Below are 24,019 nucleotides of genomic sequence, written 5' to 3' on the forward strand. Positions count from 1 at the left end.
ACAGAAAATGAGGCAATAAATAATTCATAACATTAACAAAAATATGTTCAACTGCATGATCATCCTTTTGAAAGACTTACAAATTTAGCTTTCAGGTAAAATTATACAGAGTAGTACTGTAGAGATTTTGAAGCAGAATTTAATCAGAAAGAGAGGTCCTAAGTAGTACTTAAGTGCTAAAATTAGTACCCATGAAATTAACAGGGTCTCTACAGAGAGAATTTTAATTATTTATATTCCCAAAGATTGCTGCATTTTCTCTTGCGCAGAACAACAAAGTTCACAATACTTTGATGAAAGTTGTCACTGGGTTTACTGGCAACCAATACTAATTAAAGGCTAATGTTAACATGCATATCAAGTGATACCAAAAAATGCATCCATCTATATAGCAGCTATTGAAAAGAACTTTATAAAAAAAGGTAAATAATGTACAAAAATCTCAAGTGAGTGATGAAAATCTTGCTCAGGTGACAACTCACATATTAGTCAGAAACTAGCACTCAGACTTAATGGCACCAACATTTTCCTATGTCCTTAGTGTGCATAACATCATACCCACAGTTGCTTATTTATTGTTCTATTCTATTATCTATTGCTCTATTCTATTCAACTACTTATATTCCTGATAAATCCATTTTATAATTTTAATTAGCAGTTGTAACACTTCTTGTGGAATATTTCATATTTATTTAGGCTCTGATTCAAGAAAACACTTGCTGAGTACTTGTTATGGATTTGACACTATAGACACAATTCTTCTTCCCAGGGAGGCTGGAGGCTGGTGAAGATAACAGAATACCGGTGAACAGATCATTATAATACAGTACAGCAATGGCCGTAATACAAGTAAGTAGAGCACATTAAAACCTAACTCTTCCTGGAGACAGAGCTCAGGGACAGCTTTTTTGAGAAGGAAGTGATGTTTGATTTCTTAAAATAGAAGTCAACCAGAAAGAATATGAAAATTTCAAATGTTTGGCACTTTAGAATGATGATAAGATCTGAAGTACGGCTGTGGAGTGAGAGCCTCAACTGGCGGTAACTAGTCCAGGCTTACCCTTACATTTTCAGCACTGGGGCTGCCACATTTCTAGGTTTACTTCCTTTGTGCCTATTTTCACTCATTTCATCCTATGATTTATTGTAATATTTAACATGTGACCCCATGTTTTGTTTTGGGTTGTTTTATTGGGGGAGGGGAACGGCAAAAGATATAATAATGTGTATTCCTGCAATTACTTTTTTAATAAACATTGTTATTCATTTACTAAAAATATATTTATTGAGCAACTGCTATATAAGAGGCTTGGTTTTAAGTGCTGAAAATAGGATGGTGAACCCAACTTGCTAGGCATGCCCACATGGACTTCATACTGTAGTGGTGGTAGGTAGGGGAAACAATGAATATGGTGACATCTTATAACAAAAAAAAAAAAATCAATAATTAAAGTAAAACAGAATAATGTGATAATGCTGGGGAAAGGAAGACTTAGACAGGAGGATTAAGAAAAGCCTTGCCTGAAGAGAGTCCTTGGAGCTGAGGCCTGAATGATGAGAAGGACACAGCCATGTAGAGATGTGTAGGAAGAGCATTCCAGGAAGAAGAAATTGCTAATGGCAAGATCCTTGTGTAAGAACAATTCTTACTATTCAAGTGATTTAAAAAAGGGTAGGGAGGAGGAAGAGTCTTCACACAATGAGGTCAAATAATTAGACAGTGACTGGATGATGTGGATCTTTTGAGTCCATAGTTCTTAAATTGTGCTGCCCATTAGAATCACCTACCATGTTTTTAAAAATTCAGATGCCCAGGCCACATCCCAGGCCAATTAAATCAGAATCATGAAGTAGAGGCCAGAGACCAGTATTCTTTAAAGCCTTCCATGTAATTATGACCTGAAGCCCAGGTTGAGAAGCACTAATTTAAGCCACAGTGAGGAATTTAAACTTTAGTCTAATTACATAAGTAGCTATTGAAAGATTAAAATTTCAAATGAAATTTCTAAACTTTAATTGAAATCAGGAGCTATGTTTTAGTCGGGCACCTAAACTAGTTAATTTCTATCTGGATATTTGGTAAAAATGGAAGAATATACCTTAGGAATATGTTAGTTTCTAAAGCAAATTCTCCTTAGGAACAACAAAAATGAAAGCAAATATTAAAATACTTCCCTCTAAAAATTCAAATAATTTATGTGAAAATTAGTTTTTCTGGAAAGGCTCAAAATAATTATATCCATTCCTGATTCACTGCTTTTGTATTCCCCCTGTAAATTCTAGAATACATTTCCTTATAATTTGTGAATAACTTCGTATTTCTTGAGAGGAAAAGGATACACAAAACATTTGAATAGTATTTGAAATTCACTTACATTATTCTTTTTATTTGCAACAGTGACCATGGGATTCCTGGAAAATGGGTCACATATGTATTCTATCCCATCTGCCACAAATGGTACATAATTTTGTGACATGTAATTCTGATAAGAGTTCACCCACTAAAACTGCACTGGGAAATAATCCTTTAGGAGAAATGGGGTTGATTTACGAGGACTGCTGGAATTTGAGAATTATTGTAGATTAAAATATTTAGATACATTTATCAAGTACAAACTTCATTTCTATTGTTCAAATAAACACAATAGCATACTTTTTCTTGGAGGGCATTTAGTGGAAAATGAAGTCTCCTAATGGTAGGAAAAAGTTATATTTTTCAAGTTGTAGTATCAATTTAAGTTCTTATTTTTTGAGCAGTTAATAATCATGCATAAACTAAGGAACCTAAATTAAATTGTAAGAAAAGCAAAAGCAATCAAGCCCCAGTCACATTCCAAGAAAGCAAACCAATCAGCAAGAAATTAATTTAAACTATCGTGCGGTACTGTAGTCCTAAGAGTTCTGCTGATACAGCATTTCCTCCATTTTCTAATAGTGTATTAAAATACATTAACTACCTGAAGAAATTTTATTTAAAAATTTAATCACTCTATAAAATATAAACTTATGATATTCCTTTATTTATATACCCAAAACAATATTTTATCAAAATTGCATATACAAATATTACATTACCACCAATTTTTCTTAAAGGAATTTCAAGGCAGTAGACAAATTTTTTGCCCAGTCCATTTGTCATGAAATTCACAGCATGTGAGTAAAAGTGAATGACAATTTCTACTCAACTCTTTCTTCTTAAAGCTCTATCTGATACAGCCAGCCAAGGTAATCTTTCTATCTCAAAACCACCTTTGAATTCTTTCTGTGCCTTTAGAAAAACCACAACATTCCCAACTCGTATTATACCTGGCTTCTCCTTTCTAGTAGAAAATACTTTAATTGAAATCAGGAGCTATGTTTTATGCATTTTCCATATAAACAGTACCTTTGTGGTGTTAAACAAACATCTAATTAATGAATGTATAATGAAGATTTAATCTTCCATTGTTGAAGGTAAGAAACATTAAAGCAGTATATTGCTAGTATGAGCTTCTAGAAATATACATTACTACCTCCAAGGCCTGACTACCATCCTATCCCTTCTTGGTAAAATAAAGAGAAGTAAAAGATACTTGAAAATATAAAATGAGAGGTACTGCTATACTCCAAACAAGAAGGCTGGATCAAAGAGAAAGAAGATTCAATGATTAAAGATTGCAGACTCAAATGAAAAATAAGATAGGGTCATAAATCATTCAATTACTCTGTAAACAATTCTGAATATCTAATATGCACCAAGCACCTGTAACATACAAAAGCAAGTAAGACACAACTCCTGCCTCCAAGTAGCACACTGGCAAATGGTATAATGCGTAGTAATAAAAGCAATGCAAGCGCTATACATAAATGATAAGAAGATATAAGAACCTAATTCATTGGGGAGGAAAGGAGGTCATGGAACTAAGCCTTAACAGGGTGAGTAGGAGAATGGGCAGAGGAGAATCCAGTCCAGAAAGAGGCAGAACAAAAGCATAGCTTGAAAGATAGGATAGTCTGTGCAAGAAATAACAAGCAACTCTCTGTGGATGTAGCAGAGGCTCCAGTGCAGGCAGAGGCAGGAGATACGGCAAGTGAGGGAAGAAGGGGCCTGATCATGAAGGACTGGTCTGTCATGAAAAGGTACCTTAACGTCTATACTCTTGGTAATGAGAAGCCAGAGCATTTTAAGAAGCAGAGTAGCATGATAGATTCGTGGAGCTATGTAGAGGATGACTGGAAGGATAGAAGGAAGGGAAGCAAAAAATACAAAGGCCTAAAAAATTTTGCTTTAAAATTATTCATCAATTTTGGTTTATCTGATCCTACACAAGGTTGAACACATATACATAACACATTTACTACTATGATAACCAATGAGTTAATGATCTCCTTAGAAATAAATGTTTTAGAATTTGGGTAGAAAACTAGTAAATAGAACATTTTAATTCCTACTTAAAATGAGTGACAAGTTCAATTTTCATGAATAAATAATAGCACACTAAATGAACTAAATGTTAGTAACTTTCATAGTACAATTAAGATTCTAAATGAATTAAATTTAATGGCTGGAAAACATTTTTATCAAAACTTGACATTCCAATTATCTACTCACTTCATGTTCCTTTTATGTTACTTTATGACCCAGTTTTCAATATTTCCATATTCTTTTGTCATTTGTTGCTTTTCGTTACTATTTACCCAATGATCTAACTTTGTGTGAAAGACAATTCCAAGGTTTTAAAAATCAGATTGCAATTAAATCAACAAACTTACTGGCAATTTCACTAGGCTGTTTGCTTGAGTTCATCTTATAACACAAGAGAAATTTACCTGAGGGTGAACTGTCGAGGCAAAAATATGACTATGATGTGCAATAATGTTGTGATTTATTATAACCACACTTTGCATGTATTTTAAAAGATCACTCAAACTATAGTAATAATTCACAAAGTAACACTGCTTTCAATTTTATGATGACTAAAATTTCATTGTCAGTAGCCCAAGTTGACTGCTAAAAAGTGGTGTGCTTTCCTAGGTACAATAACTGCAATGAACTGTGAGGATTCATTCTGGTATTTTCCATTCATTTTATGTCACCCTTGATCTTGTTAAGAGGACTAAACGAAAGCTGGTCCTTGATAGCCCTGTGAAGATACAGTCATATTTCACACAGGTACGATTTTTTGGTTCTTCGCTTTCACAAGCTGCTGCAATGCCTGGTTCACCCGCAGAAACTTTAGCTGGATAGCACTGTTGCTGAAAGCAGAGGGGAAACTGAAGCAATTAAGATGCAGTGAGCAGAGTCCAGCCTATGCAGACTAAACATCCAAAACAGTCAAAAATTTTCCAAAGCACATGTGGCTCATTTATGTAGTGACAAGATGAACTAAGCTGGCGTGGCCAAGAAGGAAAGAGATGCGAGCAGCTGCACATTCATCACCTTTAATGGAGTTTTCACTGCTCATATTCATGAAGTTCAAACAAATGATGCTTGATATTTTAAAAGGTTAGTTTTAAAAAGCATTGGGACAATCTGTCAGTACTTATGCAGAGCTAGATTTTAGGAAGAGATGTAATTTCTCTTCATTTTTAGGGAACATTTTTTCCTCTTTTCTTACAAAAACACAAGGTTTCAATAGCTAGCCAGTTAAAACTATTACCATTCATAAATTCTGCATGTCTGAGAACCTGATATAACTTAAAACGTGTACCACCTACAGTCATAATTTTGGCTTAACCAAGAGAAAAACATCAAATTTAGATTCCCATTAAATGCTATAACTAGAAATCTACTGAATGTATAAATAGTAAAATTTGACAGTGAAAGCAAGAATAGTCAATTTTTATTTTTTTTGTTTTTTGTTTCGTTTTATTTTTACAAAAAAAAAAAGGCTCTATCTACCTCTCTATTGACATCTATATCTTTATTCTATAACTTTGGACTTAAAGATTGAATACAATCTTTATTGTAAAGATTGGATATAAAGAAGTGTAGAAGATTTTATTTTCCAAAGATGGCCACAACAGTATTTCCCATCCTAATTGCTCTCCTTATAGCCCATTGAGAAGTGGGGTCTAAATTCTTTCTCCTTGAATCTGGATGAGCTTACAACTATGGTGAAGTGATACCATGTGCTTCAAGGCCAGGTGATAAAATATAACTCGATTCCCACTGCATTCATCAGAATCTATGTTGTTGAAGCCCTTGGCTGCCACTTTAGCATTCTGACTATGTAGAGGACATGATGCAGTAAGAAAGACCAAACTAGCCAATGTGGAAAACTCAGAGAGGCCTTGAGACTACATAAGTAGAGATATGTCTGGACAGCCTCTAAGTGCTTCAGCACCTGCCATTCCAGTTCTAAACACTACCTGACTGCAAAGACATGAAACACCCTGAGCCAAAACCACCCAGTTAAGTTCTGCACAAAATCTTGACCCACAGAAACCATGAGAGGTGATAACTTTGTTTTGGCTGTTTGAAGCCACTACATTTTACAGTTGTTTAAAAAGTAATGGATAACTGGAACATACTTTGATACCAGAGTGAAGTGGTATAATAAAACAAGTAAACTCAAGACATATGGTATTAGCCTTTGAACCAACAGCAGAGGGAAACCTCAAGGAGATTATTAGCAGAAGCCTGATGGGCCTCAAAGAGTTTGACTCTGAGGGCTCCAGAGAAATGGGGGTTAGATTTTTTTTTTTTTTTTTGAAAGGTACAAAAAGGAGACTCTTGTTATGTAGTGGCACAGCGTTAAGCAATACAATTTCCCATAGTGATGTGGAAAATAGAAAACGTACCTAATGATGCCGAGGCTCAGGCTAAGGGAGTTTCTGAGCAGAACACTGAAAGAGACACCTGCCTTCCTTCTGCTACTTATAATAAGATGTGGGTAGAGATAGATAAGTTAAAAAAGAAAGTTTTGTTTTCAGCAAAATTTGGAGGAACTGTTAAAAACAGACAGAACTTGCTGGATTTGAAAATAAAACTATTTTTCATTCCCTATCATTTCGGAGAGCAAAAGAGTCTCAAAATAAAAATGAGCCTCAGGGAAAAGATAAAATGCCAGGTGTAGTCTGATAGACCTAATCTACAAATGAAGGTACACACTTTTCTAAGGATCTTAAGGGCACACGTAGCCAACTTTCTCTTCTAAATGACTGAACTACGAAAAACCTTAAGGATGTTTTCCCACTGCAGCCTCACAGGGAATGTCTGCTAAAGGAATGATTATCTTAAATGTTTTCTGGGTGGGGCTTTTGCTAATAGAGTAGATTATAAATAAATACATTAAAATCCCAAATTTTTTTTAAGAATTATACTAGTTAGAACTAAAAGGAAACAAAGGCAATACAAAGTAAAAATCGGCCTTTGAAATCCCAAACTTCTCTGCATAGGAAGAAGGTTGAGAAAATTTGTCAGCTATACTTTTTTGGAAAAAGAATGCTGATTCAGCGAATGGAAATGAGAACACTGCAGGAGAAACCAAGAGTCACAGAGAACAATAGATTGAGCCCTAATTAAGCAAATAGCAGTAGGAACATCTGGGTTTTAGATATGCTATGAAGTATAACAGCCTCTTGTATAGGAGGGACTACAGAATTTTCCTATGCTTGTCACACCACTGAATGTTGGGTGTGTAAAGGCCAAGTAATGCATCTCTTCACAGCTTTTCAGAAGAACTTCTAGTTCAAGCGTTTTCAACATTCAAGCATCTGTACCCAAGGAGCCTCACTTGTACCTGGACTTGATTTAGAAGACAAAATCTCGGATTTCAAGCTAATGTGGTGATGGAATGAGACTGAGGGGCTTTAAGGGCAAGAACAAGCATATTTTACATGTAGTAGGGCTATAAATGATTGTGATCAGAGGATGGACAGTGGTAGATTGTATTTCCCAAAGATAACCACTATAAAATCTCCCATATCACCATGTTCTTCTTATAATGTAACTCCAACACTCCCACCATCAACCATTGGAGTTGACAGTCCTTCATCTTGAATTTCTGACTTCCGTATAAGTGAAACTATAAAGTTTATAGATCATAAAAGGGCAATATATCTCTCACCTCTTGAAACATTCAGCTACTATGTTAGTAGAGGGACTGCCTTGAGGCAGCCGTACTGTGAGGAAGCCCAAATTAGCCCATGCGGACAACCAGATGGGCAGGCCCTGATATTACACGAAAAGAGAGAGATGCCTGACTAGCCTCCAGGTGCTTCAGCTGTTCACTGCCACAACTCCAGTCACTGTCTGACTGCAAATACATGAGAGACCCTGAACTAAAAGCAAACAGCCAAACCCCCTACTCAAATTCCTGACCCACAAAAACTTGAGAAATAACATACTATGGTTTGGAATTATTTATTAAACTGTTAGAGACATTGGAAATAAAAAGCACAAATTATTACATCTCATTTTGGCTACATATGAGAAATGTCAAAAAAATTACTAAACATAGGAATTGATATTTTGATCAAATTTTATAAATAAAAACAGCATTTTTTAAAGACATTGTTTTTTTAAATCTTCAGATGAAATCATTTAAAAAAAAAAGTAGTTAGGTATTATAACTTCAAGGTATTAAAGAAAGGCAAATTAAAAGATACTCAAATTCAGTCCCCAAACTACCCAACTCTCCAAACAAGGACCTGAATCTCTGAGAACCCTTGAGGATATTTCTTGGACAGAGGTAGCTGTTCTGCACTTTTTCATAACCAAGCAATATTCTAGGTCCTATTTGTAATGCAGGCCAGGGACACATACCATGCCCACTCACCTGGCCGACTGCCAAAGCCCACATCCTGAAGAGACCTCAGAGTCTGCAGTAGCCTCAACACTTTTTATGACATCTTAAATAACAACCTGGAAGCTTCCTCCTTGTGCAGTCTGCTAGCTCTTCAGAGTTAATGAAGTGGTCTGGCTTTTTTTTTTTTTTTTTTTTTTTTTTGATGCTATATGGGATCAGTATGAATCAGAGCACAATTGAGAAAACATAATGCACCAAACTCCAAAATATTTGTTCCAAACCCTTTATAGTTCATTTACCTTAGCTGCTCTGTCACTAGAAATAATATGGGGAAGTAAGGGTAGATAATGAAGACAATTATCTGCAATTATAAATTAACAAGTGCTCACTAAGGGCTCAGTATGTTGTTCCCTGCCTGTGTTAGAAGATTTGGGGACATACAAAAGTATAAACCATGAATCCTATTCTGAAGCAAGTTTTAAGGCAGATGGAGAGACTCATCTAATTAGCAAAAATGTATATAATTAAATAACCAAATACTAAACTGTGATATAATATTAAATATTAAAGCCTTACTCAGGCTTCACAGAAGATGTGCAATGTAAAAATTAAGGGATACAGCAAGGATGTCATGGTAGGAACGTAAATGGAATAGGTCTACCTGATTGTATCAGTGATTTAGGGACAGCATTGGAAAAGAGATGACCAGAAAATGGGGAGCTCTGAAAATTACTCCAAGAAAGCCTAGAGAGCTAGGAAAGACTGCTAAAAAATAAAAAATAAAAAAAAAGATTCAATAGGGAAAAAGAGATATTTGAAATAATTCTTCTATAGAAATTGCATGTTAAATTTTTTAACCAATAAAATGAAGCATAAATACTAGGCTATGAATATCTTTTTAGAAATATGATCAAGCTTTAAAGCCTTAATATAATACAGAACATATATAAATTGGCAAGAAAAATACTAAAATAGGCAAAATCATAGAGAAATAACTCACAGATGAGAACCATAAACATGTAAATAATTTAATTTCACTGATGACAAAACAAATAAAAATTAAAACAACAATGAGACTTTCCAGCTAAATGAATCAGTAAGTTTTGATAATATTCAATATTGGCAAGGGTATGAAAGAAAAAAGCACATGTCCACATTGATGATTAAGTATAAATTAATAAAAAACGTTCTAGAAAGCAATTTAGATGTATTACTAAAGTCTTTAAAATGTCAATATGCTACTTTTTTTGTTAGTAATTCAATTTTTAGAAATTTTTCAAAAGCAAAAGTCATAAATTCAAACACTATATTTTGAATTCAGTAAATGAATTCCAAATAATCATTGAAGAGTAATGATTATCAATTATTATTATGAAACTAATATTTAGCAGCTACTATGAATTGGGTTCTACAAAAATGCTCTTGTATATTATCTATGGTAATCTGAGGTGATAAAACTAGGTGCACACATACATGTATATTCATAATAAGTATACTGCATAACAAAACTTGAATTTTGTTGATTTAACCAATCTGAAATATTCTGTTACACTAAATATAAAAAAGCAATAAATCTAGCAATAAATAAGCAATAAGAGAGAAACAGTAATTAAATTTAATCTTTGTGGTGCCAGGCTCACCATGATCAGGAAATGAAATATATATGAAGTTGTTGCTTGTAGTTGAGACATTTCTGAATTAAATTAGAATCAGACATGCTTATTCATCATGTTTTAATTCTGCAGTTAATTGACACAGGTGACAGAGGTGAGGGCTCAATTGTTTTTCCTAAAAGTAACAAGTAGAATAATAAACTACCTTAGTATGATTTAGTTTTCAGTTTTGAGTTCAAACACCAATGGGATCACTTTATTCCAATCAATAGATGCTCCATTTTTTTTTTTCACTTCAATCAAACTTACCCTTTCTAAAACACTTCCATTCTAGAGGGAAAACAGTTATTTTTATCAACCATATTCTATTGTCCAGTTCTCTGGAGAGGTTGAAGCCTGGAGAGGTTGGGGTGACTTTCTGCAAAGTCAATCAGTGAATCAGTGGTATCAAATAGTTTCTCTGAAACCCAACAACTCTGTGATAGTGTCTCCAATAGCTCTTACAAGTTCATTGCTTCCCTACCTGGGAATATATTCTAGATTCTCACAAACACTTGTTTAACATATGATTCTAATATGCTATAAGAAATTGAATAGGCCTCCAGAGGGCACCTCTGGTTTATTTCAGAGATGAAAACTACACCTCATAGAGCAGGTCACACATTAGGAAACGTCTAGGTAGGTGTTCAAATCTGTCTACACTCTCGGCATCAGGGCCCCTTAATCCAGAAGCCTTTAGAAAACAAACATGTTCAGTGACCTGCTTTCTTGAGTTCTAAAACTCTGGATCTCTGCAGTTGAGCTGGTTTCATTTGTCAAATTGCCAAGTGATAGGTTTCCACTGCGTGCAATGTCAGAAGGAATACCTACTTGGGTGACCAAGCACTCCCTGTAGTTCAATTTAGTAATTGCAAACCCTCCTCCAAAACATCATTTCGTCAGAGTAATTAAGGTATATGAAATATATGAAAGAAGACTATCAAGTATTTTTGTGACAGTTTCTCAGTAGCTTTATCATTCACATGGGAAGAAATTATTCTAGATATTAAACTTTAATGATTCTTAAAAACTATCCAAAACTTTAAAATGTAACAAAAGTATTTCATCAAATATAAAGTATCATTATTTATATGAGGAGCCAATCACCATTTTATGTAGCACTGGGGGGAAAAAAATGCTATGATTGTCATATGATGACATTAAAATATAGCCTAAATTCAGCAATTGTAAAATGTGTTAAGACAGTGTCTTAGGATCAACTAATAAGGCACGGTTGAACTTACAAAGTAAAAAAAAAAATAATTAAAGAGCTATAAAAAAAATAATGTATAACAAAAACATAATCCTAGCCTGCAAGTAAATAAAAAGTTAATCTATAATTATAAATCTTAAGTGTAGTAAATATTGAAACATTAAAAAGTATAGTAAATTTAAAAACTCATGAAAGTACCACACTCTTTTTGTATATAAGGAACCACAAAGCAATCAGAACACAATGATCATTATTAACTCCTAAGCAGACTTCTAAACTTAAAGACATGATTATTTGACAAAGTCAGAATTTCAATCTACAAATATTTATTGAACATATACTGTATGCCAGGCACTGTTATAAGAACTAAAGATACAGAAGGGAACAAAGCAGACAAAATTTTCTGCCCAAATAGAGCTTACATTCTTGTGGGAAAGACAAACAATAAATTTTAAAAGTGAAATATGTCATATGTTAGTAATATATGCTAAGGAGAAAACTAAAGCAGAAAAGGAAGTTTTCTGCTCTACCGATTCTGTTATTCCAGCAATAAGAGGCTCCAAATCCTAAAATGCACATAGGATGTTTTAAAAATAATCAGGATTTTGTCAAAATAAACTAGGCTTCATGATGGGCTACGAGTTTTCTGAAAATATTAACCAATGTTTAAATCAAGGCCTTCAGCTTTTGAACAAAATGAACAGCCTAGTCTACTAGCTTGGCTATCTCAGCCTTCTAAACAAACATGTCTCAATGTCAGAATGTTGTCACAGGGACTGCAGCCAATCAGGGAGACCTGGAATGTACAGATGAGCTATGATTGCCCAGGAAAACTGCTGAAAAATTGACATAGCATGTGAAAGGTGAAGTTGGGGAAAACATATAGAACATCGGGGAAATCTGGCAACAAAAACTGGGGTAGAGAGTGAAGGTAGATACCAAGAAACAGAGCAAAGACCTAATTACCTGGGAACACAGAACAGGGGACCAAGAACATAATGGTGCCAAAAGTAAAACACATTTATCAAGAAAGATTTTAAATTCTCATCGAACCAGCACAGGATGGGTCCTAGAGCTGTCGCAAAAATCAGAGGCCCAGAGGCTGTATTCCGGCCACCTGCCCAACGCCATTGAGCTGCCTTCAAGTTGCAGCATCAGGATCAAAGCTAAAACTAATTGAGGGAGTATAAAGTGACTTTGAGGCTGCCGCTTCTCAAATATTCCCCCATGCTCACATTTCAGTGGCTAAAAAGGCAATGCAAATCTCACTGACATTCTCCTATCTGATAAAAGTAGGATATCTAATTTTTAGATAAACATATTTTGCCCAGAACTCAATACAGCATTTTCATTTTTTGTGCTTTAAAGAGCAGCTCATAAAAAAAGAACTTTCTAAAACTTACACCCCCTTTTTTTAATTACTCACCATATGCCAGAGCTTAGCCTTATAATGTTCCTCCCAGTAGAGGCTCAGTGAGATCTTGTCATGAGGAGTAAGGTACAAAGATGTTGGGCAGAATGGAGCCTCTGTTTCTAGCAAGCTGTAATTGCTTTGTCTCTAGCTTCCTCTTCCTTTCTGAGTAAATAAAGTATAATAAAACCACATATATATTATTAAGTAATGACATCTAGAGATGCCAGGAAAGTCCAAAGATGACAAAAAGGAAAAGATACAAAATCCCCTTGAATGTAAAATTACAAGTATAGTTTATACACATACAACTAATGGGAAAATTAATCAAACTACTAAAATGTTATTATCACTATTATTGTGGAGATATCCTTCAAGTGAAATAAAGAATATGGTCATTCTTCCATTACATATGGTGTCTCACATTCTCTTAATACATTTCTGGGTAAAATTTATTTTGAACTCTTACAGTACTACAATCAGAATCTTGAATGGTCTTACCATTTTATTAAATAGTTAAAGGAAAATCAATCTCTCTCATATGGACAAAAACACTTGCAAATGAAAGTTATCTGTTCTTTAATAGAAGTTAATAGGAAAATAAAATGTGATTTTAGAAAATCACAATAAATGTGGTTGATATACATAATCTCTAACAGTAAATTGCATTTATAAGAGCCCTTACAATCTGAATGGCTCTAGTTAATTCAAAGATCATTAATCATTACAACCAAGAAAGATGTTAAAAGCCTACTTAACAGAATTAAAGAGTACACAAAAGGTCTAAGAAGGCTTGGTCTTGGTCAAAAATATAAAACTATCCCTTAATTCTATGGTTTTAGTTTTCTGTAAACTTATAGAGCTTGAATATAACACAACTTTGAGATATTTTGTCATGGATTTCTATCTCCTTGCTGCATGTCTGTAATATATAAAAAATATCTGATTCACTTGGTTTTTCTGCCTCCTCTTTTCACCTCCCAAGATAAAATGTTTCACTACAGACTAACGGTTCTTCAAGAGCCCTCATTCTCTTCATGGAACTTTCAGATCTGCTCCTTAACTTCCCCACACCATCTCTTAGGATACAGCTGGTTGTGTTCATTAAAATTTTCCAGTATAAACCTACTGTATAAAATACTTTTCAATGACTGCATATAATCTGAATTTAGTCATCAAACTTTTGGTTTTCAGCTCCTATGTGTACTTTAAAGCTAATAAAATGCAAAAATTTCTCAGGCATGACAATTAAATCATAAACACTTTGAGAACATTTATGTCATGTATACGCAGCCAAGTGAAGGTTTTGAAATTACCCAGTTACTGGGAGATTTTCAATATAGCTCAATATAAAGAGTTCATGACTTAAAGAATATCCACTGTATAATGGATTACTCATTTAAAAAAACATTGGGACCAATTCAAAAGTTTGCATTTTTTCTTTACGGTATATTCTTTACCCTTTAAATAAGCAGACATATATGTCTATTTTTCTTATAGCAAAAATTTTACACTACATTTGTTCATGGGTACTTAAGTGTTCTATTTTCTTCTACTGTAATTATTCCTGGTGCTATTTTTGTTTCTATGCTTATATTTTTATTCTTTTGATAATTTTCCTGAGAAAGGTATTTAAATCTATATATTTAAACATCATTTAAAATCTAAATATTTATAAGTTGGTTATATGAGTAGAATTCTCACTTTTACTTAGGTAGGTTTAAAGCTAATTTTAGCCTCATCATGCATTATTATGCAATGTATTCCCAGAACAAGAAAAATTACCAGGGTTGTAAATCAGAAACAACACAGGACTAGTTATCCAACAAGATTGCATTACTGACACTTAACATGTGGTGAGAAAGATATTGCAACATGGCATATATCAACTTTCATCTCATTTCAAAAGTCAATATTTAAACTAAGGGAGTCCAAAGCCAACACTTTGTGTTAAGAGATTCAAAAATTCTTTTTCTACAACTGTGTGGTCGCTTGTCCATCCTAAGTGCTTTGCTGGCTAATGCTTTCCCTATGTGCCAATGAACTTGCTTTCCAATGTTTCTTTGTCCTTTCCAATTCCACAAATGTTCCATTGTTGGATCACAGGGTTGTTACTTTACATACTGTTAAGAGTTGTTGAGTGCCTAAAGATGTGTTTATCATATCAATACTCCTGTGCATAAATGTAAATGTGAGAACACACACACACACATACACACAATTTACTCTTTCAGTCTAAATCACAGTATATTTTCTTTGAAATATATTCACCAGAAAGACCACTTCTTCAGTGTACCACCAAGTAAATTCAGAAGAAAAAACCCAGTCCCACAAAATTTGAAACACTTTAATCAAATTACTAATTCCCCATATTTTCTCCAATCTCTTTCAGTGTTTTTAAACTCGGAGAAAATAAGCCTGAAGGAGGAAAAGAAAAAAAAGCTTATAACTTCAGTTTGAAATATCTTACATAATCCAGGCCAGAAAATAAATGGATTTTCAGAACACTCTCAAATACCTAGATTTTTTTTTTTTTTTTTTTTGACGGGGTGGTGGGGATGGGGAGGGTGGTCATAGAGCTCACCTCAGATTTTTCCATGATAAGAAATACCATAAACAGTTAACCTTAGTGGAATGCCTACTACATGACAGGCTTTTAGTCCTAGCTCAACTAATCCTCACAGCAGGCCTGAGAAAAGGGGCGCTACTTCTTTTAAAAATAAAGAATCTAAAGTCAGAGAGGTTTTAATTTGACTAAAGGCACACAGAGCTCTGATTCAAATCCAATCTGACTGCAAAAGCAGGTCTCTCTTCAGCTCTTCTCTTTTATCTAATAAAAAAAATGGACAGAGAAGGGTTTAATGGATTGTCCCCACATAAAAGCAAATACTATCTCATTTGAATTGTAGTCTCACCAAAAAATGTCCAAGGCACATTTTCTTCTATTTCTTTGCGCAATTAAACAGGTGTTTAATTTTCAAATGATTAATCAACAATAGTAAATGATAGGAGGTACACAGAAATATGAGGTAATTAAGCAGATAAAGCTAATCAAGGTGATCGATCAATAAAAAACACTACACAGTGTGCTTCTAAAATGTATATAATAACTTCAGAAGGTAAGTAACATACATATGGAAAGAATGCACCTTAATATTCTGAAATAATATTGGGTTGTTTAAGGTAAGCAAAATGGGTATCTGGCCAATGTACTTGCTAAAACATACTTGTGGACTCTGTACTGGGAAAATTCTGTATCTTAGGTTCTAGTTTATATGCTATGGACAATAAGTGTGATCAATGCAACAATCAAAGGAGTAGCTGGAGAAGACTTCTTAGATGAGTTGGAAGTGGGCATGGTCTTTTGAGAAATTTAGCATTAGCGTAAGGCAGAAGCAAGGGTACTCTAATAAGAGATTATATCTAAATGAGAACCAAAGGCTAAACCTGAAACTGTTAAATATACTTACATAGCTGGAAAGAAACAGCAGGAACATCAGGATGAAACTCTCATTTAAAAGGTAAAAAAAACTGGTTAAATGATCTGCCTAGTCGCACAGCTACAGCCAAGCTCCATGAAAAACACTGCTTACCTGTTTTTACAGCCAATGCAACTTCTGCTAACAGTGGTTTCCATCCATTATCTACCTGTGAGGTGAGGCAAGGGATTCTGTGAAGTTAGCTCAGGAGCCCAGTGGGGAGCCAGAGGAGGGGCATTCAAACATCACCGTTCTGCTTTTAACCTTTCTATATATTGAACTTCTGATAAGATTTTTTTTGAAGAAGAAGAGTGTCTTTGTGTTAAAAAAGCAATCTTCACGGTTTCATTAGTGATTAACATTGTTGAGTTCTGTGCTACATGACACAGAGACACATAATTACAGGAAAAATAAAGCCTTTGCCCTCAACTAATTAATTTGCTCATTCAACAATCAAGTATTGAGTGTATGTTGTGTGCCAGGTACTTAGCTATACACTGGGAAATTTAATGGTGAACAAAAAGCTGCTGCAGGTCTGGCCTGGGGTCAAGTGGTGGTAAACCAGAAGGATTTAATCAAATAATACCACAAATACAAATACACAACTATATCTGGCATGAGGGAAAGTTGCAAGATACAATTTAAGTTAAGTAGTCCCTGACTCAGTAGAGGTCAAGTGACTTTGTAAACCAACAACTATGACAAATATAAGTGCTCTATAATAAGTATGCACAAGGCTCTATAGTAACACAGACTAAGCAGTGATAAATTCAGCCAGAGGGGGAAGGACACCTGACAATGAAGGTGACATTAGTGCTTCATCTAGGAAGGGTTAATAAGAACACATTCTCGTAGGAAATGGGGGTAAAGAAGGATACCTCAGAGTTACTGGATATGCAGAAGGAACAGAAATTGGGTAAAATTTCAAAAAATACCAAGCCGTCCTCAAGGACAGAGTAAAAGTTGGTTATCTCAAGAAAAAAAATAGAGTTGCAAAAATATGCAAGGGCCATATTAAACAAGGCCTTGTATATTATGCTATTGAAATTTCACCTGCATAGCCTGCCATACAAGTGATGTGTGGTTACTGAAGATGTAATCAGGAGTATGACACAATCAGAACTGCAGTCCAGACGACTCACCCAGAAAGCAGTGTGGGAGACAGACCAGAATTGGAAATGACTAGTGGCAAAGACCAGTCAGAAGCTACTACTATTTTACAGCAAAAGATAACTAGAACTGTGTATTTCTTAGGCTTCCTAGCACGTTTTGGCATTTAAAAAGTATGTTAAATGAATTAATTAATAAATGAATAGGAAATGATGTTGGCATGCTAGAGTAGTTCAAGAATATAAAGAATCATAAAAGACAAGCAAAAATATTATGACCTGATGCTATAGAAAATAGGAAGTCACTGAACATTTTTCATCAGAGGAATGATGTAATGTGAACTATGTTTAAGAAAGCTTACCATGTTATAGTATATATGATAAAAAGAATAAATGATAAAAGTAGAAATGATTTAAGGAAATTTACAACAAGACATCCAAAGTAGTTCAGATACGAGGTGAAAATGTTTGGCCTGGTAAGGGACCCATATGAATACAGAAAAAAGAAAGATAAAAGAGACATTTCCAAAGAAAAACATGAGGTTAATCAATAGACTAGATCCGTGATTGGTCGATTTTGTCTATAAAGGGTCAGAACATAAAAGTTTTTGGCTTTGTGACCACGTAGTCTTGAAGCAGCTACTCAATTCTGAAACTGTAGCAAGAGAGCAGCCACTGCCTGCCATAGATAATACAGAAGCAAAAGGGTGGGACTGTATTCCAAAAAAACTTTATGTACATAACAGGCAGGGGGCTGGATGTGGCCTGCAGACCATAGTTTACTGATTCTAGGACTAAATATAGCTGGGAGGATGTATCAGTCATGAATATGTTTAGCCACGAGTGAAGGAAAACAAAAAATAACAGTGGTTCAAATAAGACAGAAGTTTATTTCCTTCTCAAAAACAAAATCCCTAGGTAACAGGTTTTGTATGACAACTCCACAATTCTAAAAGACCCAGGCTCCTTCTATACCAATTTTCACCATCCTCAAAAGGTGACTGCTACCTCTTGATTCAAGATAGCTGCTTGAGTTCCAGCTGTGAGATTAGCATTTAAGCAAGCAAAAAAGAAAAAGGGGTAAAAAAGGGCAGGCCCCTTTACTTTAAGGACAATTCTTTAATTCACAAAACTTTTCTATTTGACTAGCTGTCTACTGTCGTATAAACGCCAAAAAAAGATCGCACTTGTTTCAAAGTGAATGGCTAAGTATTTTGAGTCTTTATCATTCATTCTCCCTAAACCAGAAAATATTTTTTGTTCATCCTTGTTTGTTGGCCTGTATAAAATTTCTTATTGGCTGAAACTTACTCAATAAACTGTTTTCCTTCTGTCTGAAGTAATAAAACTATACAACACTATAAACATTTTCCATGTTTAACTCCAAGATATTTAGTTTTCTGGCTAGAAACAGTAGAGCTTTTGTTTTTAAAATTAAAGCAGGCCCTTATACCTAATTTGCCTCAGAATGCCAAATAGTTTACTCTTATTATGTTCTAACATCACTATCACCTATTTCAAAAACACGTGGATATATAAGAAACTGACCCACTTGCTCTGGTTGTCCCTGAAAATGATTCATGGACATAAAGTGTAAGAAAAATAATGTTCAAAGATAAAGATCTCTAGCATACCTGAGATTTGTGCTGTGAAATTAAGTTTAAAGTAAGCAAGAATCATAATACTACAGTCATAACGTAGAGATAATTCACTTAGAACAGGTAACATAGATACAATATTTCCTTTTATTAAGATATAATTTGACTTTCCTTTAAAGATAATTTATGACTGAAATTGCAATCATAAAGCAAAAAGATTCCCTAAGTTTCCGCCTTTCATATCAGCAAAAAGAGATAAAATTTAAGCACTCCAAACCAGACATTTCTAACAAGTTAAGAGGGGATTGGTCCTTAGAATTATGCAATAATTTAATATGTGTTAACACTAACTCTCAATTTAAACAATAATTCAAGAGCTACTTAGCTTTTACTTTGATAATGAAAACATGTAGACAATTCAATTAACCTTTAAATCTTTGAAAACTAATTTTTAAATTATCTCTCACATTGACCTTTTTATTTTTTGCTTCTAAAGGGATTTAAAAAATAATAAATAATGAACAAAACTTTCCAAGTTGTAACTAAAGTTATACTCTTTACTCTAGATTTTATTTCAGATATATCTCAACTCACATAATATTTTTATTACCCGACATTTTAATCAAAGATCAAAAACTTCGCTAGCCAAAGCATTTCCAAAGTTCTGTGAAGTAAATTAACTTTATGAAATGGAATTCAAGTACATATTTTGTAATGAAATTTTATATTACATTTCAAGAAAGAATGCTGTCCTTATAAAGATAGCCAATGTGGCTCAGACAGTAATAATGGTAAAAATATTTAAAAGAAATGTGAGAAGTAAGAAATATTTTAATACTCCAAAGCAACATTCAGCTTTCAAGAGTTTCTGTAAAATGCTTACTGACTCTCAGGGTTGACTCAGGAGGCCAGCCTGACTGGTCTGGAAAGGGTGTTCACACAGAGAGGGAAAAGGGGCAAGCACTCAAACACACTATTTTGGGGTATGCCACGTGTTTTTTGAGACTGCTAACTGTCTAACTGGTATCATGGATTGCTAACAAGATCCTTTCAAATTCTTTAAAAATGTAGTTATTTTAATTACATGAGTAATGGGTGGGTATGTGCTCACTTTTCATATTAAAAATATACAGAAATCTGTACAGTAAAAAATGTTTAATGCCCTCCTAAAAATTTTTTCACATCACTTTCCAGTTCAATAGTCTTTAGTGTAAGCTAAAAAGGCCAACCTGGCTTTCAAGAGACTCTAAAATCTGGTCTCCCCTTATCTCATAGGCACTTAACCTCTTATGGCTTACAAATGTGAAGCTCTTTTCCTGCCAAATCAGCTTTCTCACATTTTTTCCAACCATACCACATTCATGCCAAACTCCAAATTTTAGACATTTATAACTCCTGACCTTTTCCCTAAACTCGCACGATCATCCTCACCACGCAGTTAAAACCCTAATGTTCCCATGCGACCTGTCCTGAATATACCAGCCTGAGCCAAGTTCTCTTATTTTAACACCAGACACCAGTAGAGAATTCTTATATAAGCAATAAATACTTTTGAATAACAACTAATACTTTGGACCTGCTATTATTAAGGTCTGCATCGTGTTCCTCCCAAATTCATATGTTGAAGCCCTAAGTAACTCAGAATGTGACTGGTTTTGGAGACAGAGCCTTTGAACTAAGTCAAAACAAGGCTCTTAGAGTGGTTTCTAATCCATGACTGCTGTCTTTATAAGTAGAGGATATCAGGACACCAAGAAAGACACACGCACCAAGAATAAATGCACACAGAGGATAACCCTAAGAAAATGCAGCAAGAGAGAGGCCAACTGCAAGCCAAGGAGAGAGGCCTCAAATAAACCTGACCCTGCCAGCACCTTGACCTTGGACCTCCAGCCCCCAGAACTCAATTTTTGTAGTTAAGCCACCTAGTCTGTGGTATGTTGTTATGGTAGCCTAGCAGCATAAGATACCTGTCACATTATATTAATGTCACATTAATATAAAGTATCTTCTTTATATTAATACTTTAATCCTAAACACTGCTCTATGTGGAAAATGAGGTTATTATCTGATAAAACTGAACGAAATGAAATAATTTGCTCAAGGTCTCAAAGTAGACCCTCGTACAAAGGGCCTAGGTCTACTTTCCACTAAAGCTTATGGTATTAAACACCATGTTTTATCGACTATATGTAAATGATCAAAAAATAACACTACTACTAGCACAGCTTTTTCAGTAGAATGTTGATGGATGATGAATTAATGGATTGAAAAATAGAAAGCTTCTTTTATTCCTTTTCATATATATATGTTCATATATATGTTATATATATGTTCATATACATGTTATATATGTATGTTCATACATATATGTTCTATACATATATGTATAGAACACACACACACACACACACACACACACACACACACACATATATATATATATATATATATATATATATATATATATATATGCAAGAACACACATAGCAGTTAGGTTCCACATTCCCTATTTAAAGAGTTGTTTTCAAAAATGCTCAAAGAATGAAATTTGGCACACATGTTTATCTTGGTTCCATTCATATTATGCTTCTTACTCCATCTCAAATGCAAATGATAACTGATAGTAGACAGCATATTTCACTGATGCAAAAATTTGCATTTTTAAAAAAATTTTAATATCCTGTAAAATCGGTAACATTTTACCATCATGATGGCCATGTTTTCAAACTGTGACATCTCTGTACTTGAAACATGTACTTAAAGTTGATGATGTATGTCAATTCACGAATTGAAGTTACATGTTATCTCCTAGATTTAAGAAAAACAATTATCACAAAACCATTTATGAAGCATCTCTGTGAGGAGCTAAAGGAACACAGGAAAGGTAGGCCAGCCAAAGAAAAATGTTTCTCCTCCAAGGTTAACAGTGCAGATATTGGGCAGGGAGCAAAAAGGAGCAAATGAAACAGCAAGCTCGGCAGAGTAAGTACTAGAGAAGATTTCAAACACCCTAAAGTCTTATAAGAAAAAGACAAAAAGGAAGAGCCACAAAGAATTCTTACACACACATTCTCCCCTCTGGCACACTGCGAAATTAAAAAAAAACAAAACAAAAAAAAACACCCAACAGAGACACCATGGGTGCGGTGTGTCCATCAAGTGGAAGCCAGTCTCACACTTTATAATCACACCTCGTATACCGCCATGGAAGGCAGGCCTCCTAGGTGAGGCATCGAGTTTCACAGTCATGCTCAAACACAGGATTGTTAACACTAATCCACAGCAAGATCTGTGAATGAGAAGAAACAAAGATAGGTAAATAACCACATGAAATATGGCCCCAATTAGACGACTCAGCAACACTTGCCTTATTGACTGCTTATCTGTTATTTTGGCAAATGAATAAACTAATAACAATCATTGAATGCTATGTGCATCAACATAGCAATTTATAATTTAAAGGACTTTAATCATAATCAAGTCTGTTCATCTTTAGCTATCTCTTAAATAATTATTATTTGTTAGAAACTAAACAATTTTCTTTAATGTCATGAAGAATACAGTCTACATCTCAGGAGAAAAAGATAGTTACAAACAAATAAAATTGAAACTCAATTTCTTTGATGAGTGAAAAAAATGATAAATTTCAATTAATTTTTTTTCCTTTAAACAACACAATAAAAATCAGTTTGTTTCTTCCAAAAGACTGCCAAGAAAACTAACGATGGGATTTGCCAATGATCCACGATTTATAGTTTGACAAAAGCACACTAAGTCTATCAAAGTTATTAAAAAGCAAATTCTAATCTGTTACTGGCAACTAACTAGAATTTAAATCTAGAATTCTACCGCCATAAATATTTTTTCAAATTCAATGTTCTGTTCTTTTTTTCAATGGAGATGAACTATACCAGTTGTTTTAAATCAGACAAATAAGGAAGCACTAAAATCTGATGTGCTGACCTAAATTACAAAAGAAGTTATAAAATTATAAAATAAGCTACCCCACATTCCAAAATATAAAAGCTTTTTCTTTTTGTGTTATTGTTGGTAATTATATTATGTTTTTATGGGAAGAGGACTATCATTAAAAAAAGAACTTTTATTTAAAAAGAAAGATTACGAGGCATGGTTAAAAAATATGATGGAACGTAACTTCAAAATGTTGGATCTTGAGAAATTGCAAAGGCTTTCATTTTATTGTGAACTTCTGAAATAAAATAAAACTTATAATTATGATCACAACTAAAAAATCTATTGGCAACATCAAGTTCCTCATTTTTAAAATGGGGGGATAATAGTAGTTCCTGCCTCATTTATTTATTGTAGGAATTAAATGTGTTAATATATTTAAAGCACTAAGAAGAATGCCTAGCATAGCATCCCATACTAGCGTTTGATCTTAGGATTAATATTAGTATTAGCTGTTGATATTAATATGAGCACTAATATTATCAGCATAGTACGAAGCCTTAGTCCAACTTTACCTTTTCACATACTACTTACTCCATTTAGGTTGCACCTCACAGGAAGCCTTTTTTCGTTAATCTAGCTCTTACAGACATGGCTCTCTTCTAAACGCCCACTGATGTCTATTAGTCTGACCATATATTCTACAATTTAATTATATTTTCAATTGCTCAGGGATTTACGGGAAACGGTGGAGTGAGAGACGTCCCCAGATCTCTCCCCTTGAAACAACAATAAGTTGAACACCTAAAACTCAATAAAAAACTCCCAAACTGCACACCAGCATGTCTGGGCGTGGGATCTGTGCATAAGAGCTATCACAGGTTAGAACCCCGGGTATTGGGCGGTAGAC

At 34.2% G+C, this 24,019-nt stretch overlaps 1 protein-coding gene across 14 annotated transcripts in view; it reads right to left on the reverse strand.

Moving 5' to 3' along the window:
* Positions 1-24,019, reverse strand: part of BMPR1B (bone morphogenetic protein receptor type 1B) — a 356,154-nt gene that overhangs the window by 154,086 nt on the left and 178,049 nt on the right. For 3 of the 14 annotated variants that reach the window (XM_011356272.2, XM_023528419.1, XM_023528416.1), the window contains exon 2: positions 13,024-13,173. The exons of 10 other annotated variants lie outside the window; for them this stretch is intronic. The gene's annotated coding sequence lies outside the window, so the exon portion shown is untranslated. Of the gene's footprint in view, positions 1-13,023; positions 13,174-16,601; positions 16,657-24,019 lie in introns of all 14 variants that reach the window. One more of the 14 variants, XM_023528417.1, reaches the window with a different exon arrangement.

The sequence above is a fragment of the Pteropus vampyrus genome, unplaced genomic scaffold, assembly GCF_000151845.1.
Source record: "Pteropus vampyrus isolate Shadow unplaced genomic scaffold, Pvam_2.0 Scaffold25, whole genome shotgun sequence".
In the NCBI taxonomy this organism is placed as follows: Eukaryota; Metazoa; Chordata; class Mammalia; order Chiroptera; family Pteropodidae; genus Pteropus; species Pteropus vampyrus.